Source organism: Haemaphysalis longicornis, unplaced genomic scaffold (genome assembly GCF_048455015.1).
Source record: "Haemaphysalis longicornis isolate Haplotype H1 unplaced genomic scaffold, Haemaphysalis longicornis Haplotype H1 scaffold_13, whole genome shotgun sequence".
Lineage (NCBI taxonomy): Eukaryota > Metazoa > Arthropoda > Arachnida > Ixodida > Ixodidae > Haemaphysalis > Haemaphysalis longicornis.
In genome coordinates, this window is record NW_027526233.1 from 6480639 (window position 1) to 6498988 (window position 18350).

Consider the following 18350-nt stretch of genomic DNA (forward strand, 5'->3'; position numbering starts at 1 on the left):
GACATTAAAAAGTTAGCTTATGAAACTTACGTCCGACCGAAACTAGAATATGCTTGCTCAATTTGGCACCCCTCACAAACATATCTAACTAACGATTTAGAAAGGATCCAGAACCGCGCTGCCCGTTTTATTTGCTCCCAATACACTAACGATATCAGCGTTACTGCACTAAAAGAATCATTGAAACTGCCGTCACTTGAATCTCGTGGTATCATTTCTCGATTGTGTCTAATGCATGCTTTCTATTATCAGCCTAAATCACGGCACGTCCTCCTTCAACCATCGCACAGAACTTCATCCCGCATAAACCACAGTCACCCTATCGCACCAATAAACGGACACACCTCTGCAATGATTACTTCTTTCTTTCCCAATGGGATAACACTGTGGAACAAACCGCCTGATTATATAGTCACGTGCAATAACCGCCAAATTTTCGGCAGTAAACTAAAATGTCACGTGTCGCAATCTGACTGAATGTGCTGTTTTCCCTGCCAATGTTTAAATACTTTTTAACTACTGTATAAACTGTTGCCGCTTTTCTCTGGAAGCTTACCTTTGTACCTTTACTTTTTATTTGCATTTGGCAATATTGAGGTTTTGCTTTGCATATTGTACCTTTTTCTTTCTTTCATTGATCTCGGAATGTTTACGCTTGGAACCCTTCGAGTTTTGTTGAGTTGTTCATCCTACCTTGTACTCCGCCCTCCTTTGTGTAATGCCTTCGGGCCTTTAAGGTGTAATAAATGAAATGTGATACATGTATATTTATCAAGCGGCTCCGGCACAGCGTCACCAATCGCCCCAGAGCTAAACTGGTTCCACAGACGCACGCCGGTGTTGCTGCGACGCACGAACCATCGGTTCCACACCCAGCCACCCCTCGCATGATCATCAAGTGGACCGGGCCGCCACGTGCGGAACGAAGGTCGGCGAAGACGCTGGGTGCATGGGGTGCGTGAGAGACGCCGGGCAGCGAGCAATGTTCTGTGCCCCGTGTTATGTCACTGCCCCTCGCGCATGCGCAGCACGGCTCTCCAGGACTCAGGAGCTACGCGAAGCTGCCCAACCTTGGCCAGTGTAGCTGACGCTAAAAAACTTTTTCATTTATTGATCACAACTGTGTCTCAGAACCCATGTTGTCTGTTTGCGCCCTCAGCGATGACAACGCGTGCACTTTGCGAAATCCACCCTCGAAGGCACCATCACCTGTGAAATCTTGGTCTATAAATTTCGTTGCACAAGTTTTGCCAGAGTTGAATCGTATTATGCGTTACATTTCGGCGTGGACTGACGCAGCGCCAAAACTGAAAAGTTGATGCTTGGGTGAGTTGGTGTTCTATAATGTTGAATTCACAGCGCAAACAAGAAACAAGGACGATAGGGAGAGCACGACACACAGGCGCTGACTAACAACTGAAGTTTATTGCTGTGACGTCTGGCATACAAATACAGCAGAAATCAAGGCAACAAAGAAATCGACACCTAAGATGTGAAAATAAAATATAGCAATTCCGCCATGACATCATTACCACCTTGTGCTTACAAACCGTCTAGATAGTTGATTTCTTTTGATGATAGCGCGACAGAAGGGACGCTTACACACTTTTCTTCTCTTTTTGCTATCTTATGAGCCTCAATAATCTCCCACGTCAGTTTCTGCCTATTTTTACACAATATTGCGCTATTACTGAAGATAGGCTCGCACCCAGGACCGTCCCTACAATGTACTCCTAGGTGACCACTTTTGCTTTTTTCCACGTTGTAACTGTGTTCCTTTAGCCTATCGTTAACACATCTCCCCGTTTGCCCGATATATTCTCTGCCACACAGTAAAGGTATGCTGTAAACTACGTTTGCAGCTCATGGGATGAACGGTCGTTGGTGCTTCTTCGTCCCATGTTCATGCCAAGTTCATCCCATGTGCCGCAAACGTAGTTTACAGGACCCTCCCGGACCCTCCACAGGGCGCTGGTCAAGCAGGGAGAGGCCGACTTGAAGAAGCGCCTCGATGACAAGTACCTGCCGGCTACCCCAGCGGAGAGCACTCGGACTACCAAGGCGAGACCAACGAGCGGCTAGACGAGGACATAGAAGTGTGGGATGTGAGAGTGGCCCTACACGACCTGAACACCTAGTCAACCACCGGACCTGACCGCGTGACGAAGATAGCACTGAAGAATCTGAACGAGAGAGCGACCGAGAATCTCACGGAGTACTACAACAGGTGCTGGCGAGCCGGGAAGCTCTCAAAGCAGTGGAAGGCGGCCAAGACGATCCTGATCCCCAAGCGGGGCAAACCACCGAGCATCGAAAACCTCCGACCGATCTCGCTCACGTCTTGCGTGGGCAAGGCGCTAAGCACGTGCTAATGAACAGGTGGCAAAGGTACCTGGAGGAAGCGGAGGTGTACCCGAACACCATGATCGGGTTTCGGGACAAGTTCGGGACGCAGGACACCGTGATACACCTGAAGAACTAGATCCTGGACAACCGGGCGATCTTTGGCCTGGACCTGCAAAGCGCCTTCGACAAAGTGTGGCACTCGGCGATCCTGACCCGGCGATTCTGGCACGACTGAACATTGGGAAGAGAACATCACAGAGGACTTCCTGGTGGAGCGGGCCACCGAGGTCAACGTCGGTGACCTGACGCTCCCGGAGAAGAAGCTCGGCAGTGTCGGGACCCCCCCAGAGCTCGGTCATCTCGCCGCTGCTCTTCAACCTAGTGATGATCGGGGTAGCCGAACGACTCGCGAGGGGCAGGGGTCCGATACATAATTTACGCCGACGGCATAACGCTGTGGGTCCCGGGACGAAGCGACGGACACAGAGAGCACGCTGCAAGAAGCAGTGGATGCCATCGAGGAGCAACTGGACGGGTCCGGACTCGTATGCTACCCGAGCAACTCCGAACTCCTGGTGATCCCATCGAAGAGAACAACCAGGAAAAATAGAGGGGAAGAAGAGTCACCAAAAGAGCAGGAGAAGATCAACGTCAGAACGAGCAGCGGCCACACGATCCCGGAGGTCGAGAGGATCCGAGTGCTAACCATGTCGATAGAGCGCAAGCGCATGAACGGCGAGACGGTGAACTGCCTCGCGGCTAAAGTCACCGCGGCCACACGGCTCATCAGTAGGGTGTCGAACAGAAAGGCAGGCATGAAAGAGGAGAGCCTCACCCGACTGGTGCGGTCTTTCGCCAGAAGCCATATCACGTACGTCGCTGCGTTCCACAACTGGAGGCAGTGCGAGCGAAACAAGATCAACGCGCTCATACGAAAGACGTACAAAGCGGCACTCGGACTAATCGACTGCACGAGCACCGAGAAGTTCGTGGCCCTGGGGGTGAACAACACCCTGGAGGAGATCTCGAAGGCGCAGAGGAGCGCCCAGATCTCAAGGCTATCGGAAACGAGAACGGGCAGACAGATGCTGCACGACCTGCGTCTGACACTGAGAGAGGAGGGAGCCGAAAACGAACAGGTACCTGTGCCGGACGGCACAGGCAGACAGTTACAAGTCTGCCCGGTACCGAAAAACAAGAACCCCGAGTTCAACAAGGAGCGAAGGACAGCGTGGGCCAAGGCGCTCGTGGACCTCCACACCAGAGACGAAGGGGCCATGTACGTGGACGCGGCGGAGTACCAGGAGAGCGAGAAGGCCTACGCCACGGCGGTCGTCAGGGCGTCGACTGGCGAAACGATAACGGCGGCGAGCATGAGAACCCAGAAGGCGCACCGGGCAGAGGAGGTGGCCATCGTCCTGGCCATTGCCGACCCCGCGTGCGCGATGGTGCTGTGCGGCTCAAGAACGGCGGTGCGTAACTACGCCCGAGGGAGAGTGTGCAGGGAGGCCGCGCGAGTACTACACACGGTCTACATCGACGGTGAGAGGAGGTGTCGGACTGGGGCAACAACAACCATAACGAGACGGCAAACGCGGCGGCGCGAGGACTTACTAACCGTGCCGCTGCGGAAGAAGCCGACCCGTCGCGGTGGTGGAGGGAGACCAAGGACAGCATGACCGCCTACACCGAGATCATGAAGGGGGACGGACTGAGCAGACGAAAGGTACCGCCACCCCTCCCGGGCCTGACCAGAGAGGCAACTGCAGACGGGGTCCCTCCTCACCCCGGTGCTGATGAGGCACGTGTGTCCGAGCGTGTACGAGAGTGACTTGTGTCGAATGGGCCAGAAGGAGAGAGCCACCGCGGCTCACATTCTCTGGGACTGTACCAAAAACCCGCGAGAAGCGTCGACAGAGACTATGATCAAGCCGCATCTCGAAGCCGCAGCGGGAAGCTACGACCAGGAACAGCAGGCCAAGGCCGTCCAGCAGATGTCGGCGGCCCTCGAAAGGCAACAACCAAGCGAAACCAATGCAAGGTTACCGCACCAACAAAGGCGCAGGCGAAGCCGGCCGAAGGGAGTAGCGAGGCCGGAGCCAAAGTAGAGGGACAAGAAGTCGAGAAGACGTCACGGCCGCGTCACGGAAAGACCCCGCGCCAGGGGGATCTAACTGAGCTTCAGGCACTTTATAAAGTTGTTCTCTCTCTCTCTCTCTCTCTAAAGCCAGTGGACTAAACATTGCCACAATGCTACACTAATACGTAAAAAAGTAGCAACGTTTTCGGAAAATCAAACGTTTGGTGCAGTTTAGCGATAATTTGACAATTCTCTATTACTTAAAAAGTACTGCCACATCCTCTGGGACTGTGTCAAAAACCCGCGCGAAGCGTCGACAGAGACTATAATCCCGGCGCATCTCGAAGCCGCAGCGGGAAGCTACACTCTAAATGCCGTAACCTCTAACAGAGGTTAAAATATTGCAAATTTCTTACCTTTAATTTATCGGTTACGGTGTAACCGTTAGCACGTAACCTTTACTATGGGTAGAGTACTTCAATGCTTTAAGCATTGAAGGACTCTGCTATGGGTTAGGCTGAAACTTGTACATAAAAGTTACGCCCTTTCCTCTCCCCCCCCCCCCCACCTGTCATGGCTGTATGCGTACGCGGTCCGCGCCGCGCATACAAATAAAAGTATGATGTCATGCACATCGGTGAAACAATTCGCACATTGGCTTTCGATACACGCGTCTCAGCCTGTGCACATAGTCTCAACAAAGGCTCAGATGCAAAACCTGGAGAACAACCTTTTGCCCTTCGATTTACTCGACTGCGGCGTGCATTTTTAAAGCTAAGCTGTGTCAAAGTTACACATAGTATACACACTACGCGTACAGAAACCACCCTGTAATACAAAACATTCACCACAAAGTGTAAAAAGAAAGACAGGGAAATTTAGTTTCATAACGTTAGTGAACAAGATCGTGGCTCGTTTCTCATTGGTCCTGCATATGCATACGCTCCTCACGTTTTGATTTCGGAAGATCACGTTGTGAATTACTGCTTAATTTTTTTCTTGCCGGCTCCTGAGCTTCCCGTTCATAAGGCCCCTGGGGATGCTGTCCCTAGGCCGCAAAAATGTCTGCAGGAAGATCAGCGGCTGCGCTAGGGCTTGGGGATAGTTTAGGTTCTTAATGTAGTAGAACGCCAGGCACATGACCAGCGCATTTTCTGTTGTGCCGTTGACTCGAATCAATTCGTGTGGCTTGCCGCCGTGAACGAGAATCTTTTCCGAGGAAAGGTAGATATGGGGCGAGTTGAAAAAAACGTCTTCGGGCACCTCCATCTGTGTAAAAACAAACAAAAAGAACTATGAGTGCCGGGTTCATGATAGTAAAATGTAAAATAAACCCCAAAGAAATAAATGTAAGTTTGCGGCTTCTTTTTTTGGGAATAGTAACTGCACTCCCAGGACTCGGGCCCTTACTTGCATACTGGCAGCAATTTTCTTACACTGATATGGGTTGGGTACACCACATAGCAGAGACGTTACAGTCCAGGACGCTGTCTTACCTCGCTGATCAAGAAGTGTTTTGCCCCATGCGGCTGAATTTGCTTCTCGACGTCTTGGAACGTGCACACTTTCTCCAGAACATCTGACACACTGCTTTCTTCAAGGTGTCCTGTAATACCGGCATTGGGGTTCCGGCGCAGCTCGGCCTTGCATGTGAGCTGCATTGGTAAACAGAATTTATAACAGCTTGATATTTTTTACTGGTAAACATCTGAATGAAACACTAAGTGCTCATAAAATGTCTTTACTCACATCTCGCCATCACAAGGGCAATGAAAAAACAAGTCAGGAAACGTACGCTTAAACGTTTATCCTATGGCACCCAGTTTCCTTCCCCGTATGGGGGAAATTCAAGGGTATACCAGCTCAGTCGCGTGACAAGGAATATTTTTCTGCGTTGTTAGACCCGCGTCAGCAAAAAATTTTAAAATGAGTTTGCGCCGAGACAGGACGTTATTTTCGTCTTCGTATCATATTCTCGTTTTTTCATACAAATTTATAGATGAAGTGGGCGGAAAGCGGCCGAAAGGACGGGGTGAGACGCGCCACTTATCAAATTTAGGGGCGTGTTCTGACACCGAAACTGCGCACCTGGCTACGTCCTTGCTTGTGTTCTTTTAAGAGTACACGTTTGCTGTGTTTTAAGATAGCAACGTTTAAGATAGGAACTCTGCAGCCTCGACGAGATACCCTAAGCACTCGCAATCTTCCTTGCATCGCCCTCGCAGGACACCCCACACGTCTCTGTTTGTCATAGATGTCATTATGGCCTAGGACGCGAGGCGGAAAAGAGTACTTGTTTTTAAACGTGTATGTACATTTATAGAGTATACGACAAAACATGCATAACAATTAAGGCCTGAAGAATACTCAGACAACGAAACAGCTAAACGACTAAGCGCTTACTGACAGCTCAGTTATTGCGTTGTCAACAAAAAATTTTTATGAAACATCCCCCTCGCGAGGGGCACGGTCAAATGCAGAGCATTTTCGGGGGGCGTACGACGTTAAAGCGACACTGAAGTGAATTTGTCAAGCTCCCGTTTTTGCTTGCACTGCGTAGACTGGCTCAAATTAGCCCACTTTTCATCGTTTATCCGGTTGACAAATCGGTAAATATTTTACACAGCGCAGAAAGAAGAAAAACTACTATGCGCGGTTTGCGGCGGCCGCACCAACTAAAGCTGTGACGTTGGGAGGAGGGAACACCATGATTGGACGATGTCCAAGGTTAGCAATCAAACAAGTTTCGGTTTCTATTCTGTAAAACACAACCGATGGCGTTGTTGGATGGGCATTCTCAATATCTCAGTAATCATCCCACCGCGCTTCTGCCATGTTGTCGGCTGTAAAATGCGTAAGATAAACCTCCCAGGACGGCTTGGAATCGTACCATTCACTAGCCGAGGCCTACGCAGTGCATGAACGCCCTCCGCATCCCCGCAGACGCTCAAATGCCATGCGCTTTTCCCCCATATTTGGAGCTTGTCCCACTCATGCCTGTATCGTAAAAAGCGTGTTCGCACCAGGCCAAGGGTCTGCTAATTCTGGCCTGTGCCCACTGCCCGCAAGTAGTCAGTGCTTATGGCAACAGCACGCCAACGAGAACTCGCTGGCGCGCCAGTGCCAGCCTGCGCGCGTTCTGTGAACTAGTTCGTGGAGCAATGAGCGTTGCGGCCCAAAAAAAGGTGAACTCAGCATAGAAAACATTGGCGGAAAACGAAAAAGTTAACTTAAAAAAAGAAGCACGCATCCGCGGGGATTCGAACTTGCGACTTGCAAAACACTTGCAAAGACATACTCAGCGCTCTAGACCACTCGGCCACAGAGCAGGGTTTGCTGACCGCGGTAATATAAGGTAGATATTGTATAACCAGTTTACACTTTTATTTAGTTTTGGCATTTCAAGCAGCTTAGGTGACTATTTGTTGTTTTGCGCTCGTGCAGTAAGCATCACCCAAGTTTCCACAATATATCACGTCTAGCAATTGCATTTCTTAGACGGGAAAGCGTTCGCAGATGCGTAGTCGTGCTGCTGACCGCTGTGCTTGTTCGCCCAGCGCAAAAAAAAAGTGCTTCCCGCACCCTAGTTTTACGCTGTACGGCAAAATATCAGTTGATTTTATTTCCTAAGTACCTATAATGACTTCGCTGACTCTTCTCCCGCCTTCAAGAGGTCTTATATTTTCCTACTAGCGTACCAATCAGCGAATTCAGCGTCGCATGTGCGCTTGTGCAGCGCTTGTGTGAAGCGACCTTGACTTGGAGCTAGATACAGTGTACAAACTAACCAAGTAAATAAAGGCACATTCTTCCATTCACAAACGTGTCCTGGCTTCGTTTCAACTGAGCGAACGAATTGCGACGACCCGTCGGCGGCCGGCGGACGAAACGCTGGGCCGACTGACTCTGTCTGAAGGCCGGGGAGCCGTGCAGTAGCGCAGCCAATTCCGAGCTCGGCTCCTCCCGACGTCACACGAAAACGCCACAGAAAATGGGCGAGCGTAAAGAGAGGAGGACAGAATTTTCGAATTAATTTTTCTACTAAATAAAATCGCGTAAACGCGCCCAGAGTGGTCGAAACATGGCCTGGGGACTCCGTACTACAGTTTGCGCTAGTAATCCCGCAATGTTTACATATCACTCCAGTGTCCCTTTAAAGGGACACTGAAGTGATATGTAAACATTGCGGGATTACTTGCGCAAATTGTAGTCCGGAGTCCCCCGACCATGTTTCGACCACCCTGGGCGCGTTTACGCGATTTTATTTAGTAGAAAAATTAATTCGAAAATGGTGTCCTCCTCTCTTTACGCTCGCCCATTTTCTGCGGCGTTTTCATGTGACGTCGAGAGGAGCCGAGCTCGCAATTGGCTGCGCTACTGCGCGGCTCCCCTGCCTTCAGACAGAGTCAGTTGGCCCAGCGTTTCGTCCGCCGGCCGCCGACGGGTCGTCGCAATTCGTTCGCTCAGTTGAAACGAAGCCAGGACACGTTTGTGAATGGTAGAATATGCCTTTCTGTACTTGGTTAGTTTGTACACTGTATCTAGCTCCAAGTCAAGGTCGCTTCACACAAGCGCTGCACAAGCGCACATGCGACGCTTCGCTGACTGGCACGCCATTAGGAAAATATAAGGCATCTTGAAGGCGGGAGAAGAGTCAGCGAAGTCAATATAGGTACTAAGGAAATAAAATCAACTGATATTTTTACCGTACAGCGTAAAAATAGGGTGCGGGAAGCACTTTTTTGCGCTGGGCGAACAAGCACAGCGGTCAGCAGCACGACTACGTATCTGCGAACGCTTTTCCGTCTACGAAATGCAATTGCTAGACGTGAGCTATTGTGGAAACTCGGGCGACGCTTACTGCACGAGCGCAATACAACAAATAGTCACCTAAGCTGCTTGAAATGCCAAAACTAAATAAAAGTGTAAGCGGGTTGTACAATATATACCCTATATTACCAAGGCCAGCGAAGCCCGCTCCGTGGCCGAGTTGAAACTTCAGCCCTCTAAACCCGAGTGGCTACCCACAATTGAAGCATTGCTGGTAATGAAAGAGTATTGAAATCACCCCGCTTGCCCAAGAAGGGCTGCAGTTCTAGTATTTGTATTGAGTATTGAGTGTACAGATTATCAGTTACGTGTGTCTTTGTTTTGTCATCCTGTCAAAGAAGGCAATAAAGAAGAAAAAAAGTTGTTTGGGGCGCTAGATATGCCACCGCAAGTATTTTGCAAGTCAGGAGTTCGAATCCCCGCGTGTACGTGCTTTTTTTTCTGCAAGTTAACTTTTTCGTTTTCCGATGATGTTTTCTATATTGAGTTCACCTTTTTTGGGGCCGAAACGTTCATGGCTCCACGTACTAGTTCACAAAACGCGCGCTGGCTGGCACTGGCACGCTAGCGAGTTCGCGTTGGCGTGCTGTTGCCATAAGCACCGACTGGTTGCAGGCAGTGGGCACAGGCCAGAATGAACGGACCCTTGGCCTCGTGCGAACACGCTTTTTACGATACAGGCATGAGGGAGGCAAGCTCCAAATATTAGGGAAAAGCGCATGACATTTGGGCGTCTGCGGGTACGCGGAGGGCGTTCATGCACTGCGTAGGTTTCGGCTAGTGAATGCTACGATTCCAAGCCGTCCTAGGAGGCTTATCTTTATGCATTTTTGCAGCTGACAACATGGCAGAAGCGCGGTACGATGATTACTGAGTTATTGAGAATGCCCATCCAACAACGCCAACGGTTGTTTTTTACAGAACCGAAACCGAAACTTGTTTGGTTGCTCACCTTGGGCATCGTCCAATCACGGTGCCCGCTCCTCCTAGTCACAGCTTTAGTTGGTGCGGCCGCCGCAAATCGCGCATGGTAGTTTTTCTTCCATCGCGCTTTGTAAAATAATTACCGATTTGTCAATCGTAAAAACGATGAAAAGTGTGCTAATTTGAGCCAGTCTACGCAGTGCAAGCAAAAACGGGAGCTTGACAAATTCACTTCAGTGTCCCTTTAAGTAGGTTGGGTTACGTTAATGTTGTTGCAGTTGTTGCTGTTGGTTGTTATTGTTGTTGTTGTTGTTATATTTATTACTGTAATTAATGAGGAGTCGTAATTAAGTGGTCACGTGACATCATTTATTATCTGGTTCGAAAGAAATTGACAGCGAGAGCGAACGCCGAGAACCGCCCCATCACGGCACGACCGCGCCTCGACCACGTCACGACTACGTCACGAACACGCCACAACTGTTGTTGCTCCCGCGCCAAACTACGACGCATGCGCGCCCCACCTGTTGCCGAATGCGATCCGAGCACGCAGAGAACACGCGAGGAGCAGCGGAGAGTCGGCGAGGAGGAGTGGGGGAGAGGGCGCACCTGGAACGGCTGTTGCGGACGAGGCCGCGCGCTCCCGTTTGACTTCAGCGGCGCGGAGCGCAGCCGCGGCGGAGAGGAAGCAGACGACGCAGGCGACGTGCCTCCGTTGCCATAGCAACGCGGCGCATGCACAGAGAGCAGTGGGGGTGAGATCAAGTGCGAAACGCGAGGAGCAGCGGAGAGCAGGCGAGGAGGAGTGGGGGACAGGGCGCACCCTACTACTACTAAGTGGTTCGAGTGAAAAGGAAAAGAAGATGCACTGGGGATATTATTGAGCCCAGCTGGGGGCTCACCTGCATACAACCCAGTGCGGGGGGGGAGGGGGAGGAGGGGTATATAAAGATTAGAGGAGAAAGGGAGTGATAAAAGGATAGGTAGGAGAAGGGGAGAGATAAAAGGATAGGTAGGCGAGCAACAAGAGCGAGGAGCCTCGACGTGAATATCCGTGAAGCAGCAGCAATGGCGCGTCCAGCAGACTAATGTCTATAGGCGCTGAGCAAGTCCTGTGGCCTCCAAGTAGGCCAGCAGGAGGCGGAAGACGTGACGGCGGGTGAAGTCAGGTCCTGCTGGGTGTAGCAGGTTCTCCAGGCGCTGGTGGGGCAGCCCAAGACGTTGGAGCGAAGTCTGCAGCACTCCCCGGTGTGCCGCAAACTCCGGGCAGGAGCAAAGCAGGTGCTCCAGCGTCTCAGGCTCGGGACAGTGGGCACAGGTGGGGGAGGAGCGGCGGCCTTGGCGGTGCAGTCGGGCTGCCACGTTGACACAGTTCAGCCGCAGCCGGAGCAGCAGGCTGCGGACGTCCCTGCTCAGGCGCCCCGGGAGGACCCGAGGGGTCTGGCCACTCACCACACGTCGGTCGGGGTGCATGGCGAGGGCCACTTTGGCGAGCTGCTGGCGTGCAGCGTCGAATGGTGTGACGTCCCGGGAGACAGGGGTGACTGGCTGGTGGGCACCCTTGGCCAGGGCGTCGGCGGCGTCGTTCCCCGGGATCCCCATGTGGGACGGCAGCCACTGCAGGCGGACGTTGCAGCCGCCGGAGGCAACCGCATGCAGCTTGGCAGCCAGCGATGTTTCCACATGCCCACAGGAACTGGACGGCTGGTCTGCCTCCCGTAATCGTAGCAGAGCTGGCCGAGAGTCCGTCAGGACCAAAGCCTGGCTGTCCTGGCCCGCCCGTTCCAGCAGCAGGTCCGCAGCCAGGTGCAGGCCAGCCAGCTCCGCAGTGGTTGACGACGCAGGGAAGGGCAGGCGGCACGTTCGGCTGGCGCCCAGCGCAGGAGCCGTGCAGGCAGCTGCCGCAGTGCCCGTGTGGGGCAGTACCGAGCCGTCCGTGTAGACATGTAGGCGTCCGCTGGCGCCCTCGTGCAGCATGGCGGCCACCTCCTGGTAGATGGCCGCGTGTGGGGTGGTGCGCTTGCTGCGTACCCCGGGGAGCTTGGTGGCGATCTGCAGTGCCTTCCCCGTGCCAGGCGGAGGCGGCTCCAGACGGGGCCGCTGCGGGACTACGATATTCTCTTCGTAGAGCTTCAGCAGCGTGCCCATTTGCGAGTTGGGCCTGCCACGGAACCGTTGCAGCAGGGCGGCCCCATCCCGGGACTTCTGCAGCCGATCGATGTGGCGCAGACCCGTCTGGAGGGCCCGCATCTCAATGGTCCAGGTGGCCGCCTCGGTGTAGGTGCCCCCAACGGGAGAGTACCTGGGCAGGCCCAGGCAGAGCCGGATGGCCCGGCGCTGGTCCAGCTCGAGCTCCCCCCACCGGCGGCGCTTTAGCGTCACCAGCGGCAGCGCGTACAGCACGGCCGACGTCGCCATGCTGTTGTAGATGCGCAATGCCACACTGTGGGAGCACCCGTTGCCACGGGCCAGCAGCTGTCGTACTCCATGCAGTACCCCGGCAGCACGTCGCTGTTGGGCCCGCACGGCTGGTGTCCAGGTGAGCCGGCAGTCCACCAGGAACCCCAGGTACGTGACTTGGAGGCGCCATGGAAGGGGCTTGTCATTCAGTACAAACTCTGGCGTGAGGCGGCGGGCGGTCTTCCCGGAGGGGTGCCGCATGAAGGCTTGTGTCTTGGCCTCAGACAGCACCAGGCCGCGGCTTGCCAGGAAAGCCGCGACCGAGTCCAGTGCCGTCTGCAGGCACGCCCTCACGCGCCTGCTCTCCCCGGTGGGCCCGTGCGTCCAGATGGCGATGTCGTCAGCATAGACCGCCATCCCCACTGGGTACTGGAGGCCAGCGGGGATGCAGTCTGGAAGCGGGGCCAGCACCAGGTTGAACAGGAAGGGGCTTAGCACGCCCCCCTGGGGCACCCCAGAGCAGACGTCCCGCGGGCTGCTGGTTGCCCGGCCGACCTTGACCCGGAAGGTTCGGCCAGCGAGGAACGCCTGCACGTAGGCCCTGAGGTGCCCCACGACGCCCAAGCCGTCCAGCGCCTCCAGGATGGCGCCGTGTGGGACAGTGTCGAACGCCGCCTTCATGTCGAGCAGCAGGAGGTAGGCCACCTCCTTGTCGTGGCGGACCTGCTCGAGCATGGAGACGACGTCGCCCAGGGAGTCAGCAGTGCAGCGGTGCCGCCTGAAGCCGCTCTGCTGCTCCCGGAACACTGCCCGCTGGTCGGCGATCCACTGCAGGCGCGCCAAGGCCACGTGCTCCAGGACCTTGCCCGCCGTGGACGTGAGCGACACCGGCCGGTACGACTCTGGCTCCGACGGCGGCTTGCCCACCTTGAGGATCGGAGACACCAGGCCCACCAGCCAGGCTGCCGGGAGGATGCCCGTTGTCCAAGCGTGGTTGAACAGCCGCAGGAGTGGCCCCAGGTGGGTGACGTCCAGGTTTCGCAGCATTTGGTACGTCACCCCATCGATTCCCGGGGCGCTTCGGCGTTTGGGGCAGCGGTCCAGGGCGGCCTGCAGCTCCCGCAAAGTCAGCTCCGTGATGCACAGGGCCACGACCCGGGACTCCGGCAGGACGGCCACAGTGACGTTTCGCCGGACAGGGGGAGGAGGAGGGCGGGCTTGTACAGACTGGGCGAACTGGTCCGCAAGAATCTCTGCCAGGCCTGCCTCGGTGATGCCCCGGGCGATGGCAGCAGTTTGCAGCGGGCGCCGGCTGGTTGTGGCAGGCCGCAGCAAGGCTTTGAAGACACGCCAGGCCCTGGCTGGGTTTCTGCCCGAGTCCAGGGAGGAGCAGAGAGACTGCCAGCCCTGTGTGCGTCGCTGCCGAGCCCGTCGTCTGCACTGTGCGTCTGCCCGCCGATGCTCGGTCCAGTCACCTGGCCGCCCGCTCCTGATGGCACGTCGCTGCAGCTGGTTACGGCGCGCCCGCAGCCGAAGAAGCTCCAGGTCTGGTAGTGCCGTGGATAAGGGTACCTCCCCCCGTACCGTTGCCTTGTCGGCACTCCTCGCGACAGCTGCCAGGAAGTCAGGCTCCGGGTCCTCGAGGCACTTGGTTACCTCCTTGCGGAAGTTGCCCCAACTGATGACGGCATAGACCCTGGTGTCAGCACGCCTGCGGCCATCCCTGGGGGTGACCAGTATGGGGTAGTGGTCTGACCCCCAGGTGCTGCTGGCAGTCTCCCAGCAGTAAGGTAACCGCTGCGACACCAGGGTCAGATCGATGTGCGTCTGCACGGTGGTTCCCCGTCGGCCAGGGCGCACGAAGGTGGGGCTGTCGGTGTTGATGATCAGCAACCCGCAGGAGGTGGCGGCATCCAAGAGGTCTCGGCCGCGACGCGTGGAGCGGGGGCTGCCCCAGGCCTGGTGGTGGGCGTTGAAGTCCCCACATATCACAGCATCAGGGCACAGGAGTGTTCGCAGTCGACGCAGTGCCGTGGCGTCCCAGGGGCATGCTGGCCGCACGTACACACTTGCCACGGTGGTGTCCGTGGGGCCCATGCGCACCGTGACAGCGGCGCACTGCATGGGGCCCTCAGTTACCGAGGCCAGGTTGACTGGGGCGTGGCTCAGTGCGGCCCGCACGTAGATGGCTGCGTGCGACTTCCCTGGTGCGTGGGTGACGTCGAGGCAGGGGTGATCGGGGCAGGAGCGCCGGGAGCAGCCGGTGGGACTGGGGTAGCACACGTATCCTGGCAGGCGCGGGGAGTCACCTCGGACGTATGCTTCCTGAAGCGCCACCACGTCGAACTGCTCCCGCAGCAGATGATCGACCAGCTCTGCATGGCGTGGCCCCAGATGGTTGCAGTTCCACTGCAGGATGCGTGGCCTCTGGCCTGTCCTGCAGGGTCTGCTAGCCATGCTGGGGGGCTGGAGTGGGGGTCAGGGATGCCAGGGCAGCAGTGGCCGCCAGGCGGTCGGGGTCGTCAGCAGGCAGGCGGCCCACCAGGCTGTGAACCAGGGCCAAGAGGAGTGGCACCAGCTGGTCCTGGCTGGGAGCGGCGGGGCCTGCTGGCGGCTGCTGGTCCACGGGCTGCGGGGCAGGGGGGCGGCGGACTGACTTCTGCTGCCGCTGCGGCAGTCCGTGGTTGGTGGTGGGTTGCTGCTGCGGGCTGCTGTGGTGCTGTTGCTGCTGGCTGCTGCGACGCTGCTGCTGGTTGCTGCGGCGCTGCTGCTGCTGAGCGCCATGCTGCTGCGGGCTGGAGCTACGCCTGGCCATGTCGGCGTAGCTCGGGAGCTGCTGGCCAGCACGTACTGATGCAACAGCCACAGCACGGGGCACAGGCTGGGGCGCCCGTGCCATAGCTGTGGCCACCTGACGTTCCTGCTGCCAGCGGGGGCAACGAGGGTTGTCGACGGCGTGTGCACCACCACAGTTGGAGCAGCGGGGGGCTGAAGCGGTACACTGATCAGGAGCGTGGCCCCCACCACAGCGCGCACACTTCTCCTTGCCCCTGCAGCAGGCCGTCACATGGTCAAGGCGGCCACAGCGAGCACACTGTGTGGGCCGCGGCCTGCAGCCCCGCACAGGCAGCAGCAGCTTGAAGATGGCCACGAACTGGGGCGGGGAGGAGGAGGCGAAATCCAGCAGCAGCGCACCATCCGTCTTCCGCACCACACTGCTCACCGCCACCTCACAGTCACAATTGGCGAGGATCTCGTCCGTTCCCAGGCGAGGGTCAACACCAAAAACGAGGCCGCGGCTCGTGCCTCGTTTCGCGGGGCGGCCGGCGCGGACAGCAATGCCAGCTATGGACTGTGTGCCCAATAGCGCAGCAAGGCACTCGTCCGTTTCGGCGTCGGCCGCCACAACGTTCAGACGGGTGTTTACCCTCACCTGGGAAACTCCGGAGGTGGCGGCGAGCTCCCGGGCGATGACCTCCCTCGATGTGGCCAAGAAGGAGGTAGCCCGGTCGGCAGGACGGAAGAGGCAGGTGCCGGCGGCCGGCAGCGTGATGGGGCGCCGCGCAGCCACTTTCCTGGCCTTCCGCTTGGCTGCCTTGCTCCTCTGGGTGACCCACTGCCCCTCCTCATCCTGGCCAGGAAGTTTGGAAGGCGTGGGGCCACCCGAACGGCCGCCGCAGGCCGCCGCGTGGGCGAGCGCCGAGCCGGGAGGCAGTTTGTTTACCTCCTGGGCGCCGCCATCTTGCGCGGCGGCCTGAGCGGAGGAGAAGGCAGCGGCAGCGAAGCTGGGAGCGAGCGGCTGCAGGGGAGGGCTCGCCGAGACGACCGCGCTGCCAGGAGAGGGGGCGGCTGGCAGGGTAGACTCGCCCAGGCAAGGGGGAGGAGGAGCGCCGGTGGCCGGCGCAACCGCGAGGAGGAGTGGGGCCGGCGCGGGCAAGGCAGCACGCCCGCGTGACGTCACGGCCTCCCCGCCTCGGGCGCGTCGCTTCGAGGAGGGAGCAATGGCTGCCGCTCGACGCGGCGCTGCTTCCATGGCGTCGCGCTCCTCGTCGCTCGGCGCCCGGTCGGAATCCAAGCCATCCGATGGTTCCCGCAGGCGCTTGGCACACAGCGCCTCGTCCATGGGCTCCGTCGGTGGTTGGGGAAGGGGGGCCTGACCGTAGTTTTGGGCGCCAGCACCTCCGGGCAGCGCTGGAGCCATGTGCGGGGGAGCCAAGTCCTGGGTTGGCTCGGCGTGCTGCTGGCTGGTCGCGGGCATCGGCGGTGGTGCAGGCGGGTCACCCAGGCACGCAACGAGTTGCTGGGCACGTAGCTGCTGCTGCAGGATGCTCCCGCACGAAGTCATCAGCCTCTCAAGGCTGCGAGAGCACCCCACGCTGTTGCTACGGCGATGCATAGCAAAAGCGCGTGCAGCAGCAGCACTTGTAGACGGTGGCGGCAGGCTGCCGCGCGTAGCCGGCATGGTCCGGCCGCTTGGCTATCAGGAAGCCAGCGGCGCACGCACGTACACAATAACACAGTTCACGGCGCGGTTCGGGGCACGAGCGAGGCGAGCGCACAGACACACGAACTGCGCAGTCAGGGCGACGCGCGACGCGTCGACATAATCCACGATAGTCGGCGGCGCGCACGTACACGAAGAACACAGCACCGATCGAGGCCACAAACTGCGCAGTCAGCGCGACGCGCGACGCGTCGGCATATCCACGGTAGCCGGCGGCGCGCGCACGTACACGTAGATCGCCGCAGCGAACGAGGCAGGAGCGAGCGAAAACACAACCTCACTCCTCGGCGGTTCGAAGCGAAGTCCAGGGCGCACCCGGAACGGCTGTTTCGGACAACGAGGCACGCCAACGCCGGGTGACATCGTGAGTTAAAGAAATGCTCTGCATTTAAAAGCTTGGCGCTCCGCGCCTTCCGGTCGTTGTCCGCACTTTCATCGCACTTAAGCCACCATATAAGCTTTAAAAGTTTACCAGCTGTTGGTATTGCTCTATGTAATGAATACGACCAGTCATGTTTACCTTCCGGTACCTCCAGGACGGCGCGAAATGAACCGGGGCACGAAGAAGACTTCGAAGTTCTATACGTTGCGCGAACACAACATAGCCGAGCGCGGGAAGAAACGTGCAGCACACAACGCGCGGCGACCTGCGGCTTCCCGATGAGACTGAGGTCACGTGATTGATCACGTGGTGAAGCGCCCGCGGAATTGGGGCGCGCAAAGGTTACGAGTTTGGTTCAGACGTTACAAATTAGTGGTTACAACCGTTGCGCCGCAAAGTAACCTCTACGTTCAACGAGACCTTGGGCCGTAACCGTTATTCAAGGTAAAAAGGCTTGTAACGTTTATTGAATTGGCTTGTAATCGTTGATATAGAAGTTAAAAGCGTTTATAGGTAGACAGAAAGGCTGCGGCGTTTAGAGTGTACGACCAAGAACAGGAGACCAAGGCCGTCCAGCAGATCTCGGCGGCCCTCGAAAGGCAACGACCAAGCGAAACCGACGAAAGGTTACCGCCCCAACAAAGGGGCAGGCGAAGCCGGCCGAAGGGAGTAGTGAGGCCAGAGCCGAAATAGATGGACGAGAAGTCTAGAAGACGTCACGGCCGCGTCGCGGAAAGACCTCTGCGCGAGGGGATCTAACCGAGCTGCAGGCACTTCAATAAAGTTGTTCTCTCTCTCCCCCACTGCATGCGTTGCAACATCCGTGTGTTTACACAGCCGCAAGTTAGCGCACGCGGGACAGGCAACAGCTCATAACGCGTAGC

At 56.7% G+C, this 18350-nt stretch overlaps 1 long non-coding RNA gene across 1 annotated transcript; it reads right to left on the bottom strand.

The window, feature by feature from the left end:
- Nucleotides 1-5283: 5283 nt before the first annotated feature.
- Nucleotides 5284-17704, bottom strand: LOC144164229 (uncharacterized). Its single transcript, XR_013321104.1, has 3 exons — nt 17605-17704; nt 5923-6081; nt 5284-5695 (listed from the first exon to the last, which is right to left on the bottom strand). It is a non-coding gene; the product is annotated as an uncharacterized LOC144164229 (long non-coding RNA).
- Between the last annotated feature and the right edge of the window lie 646 nt (nt 17705-18350).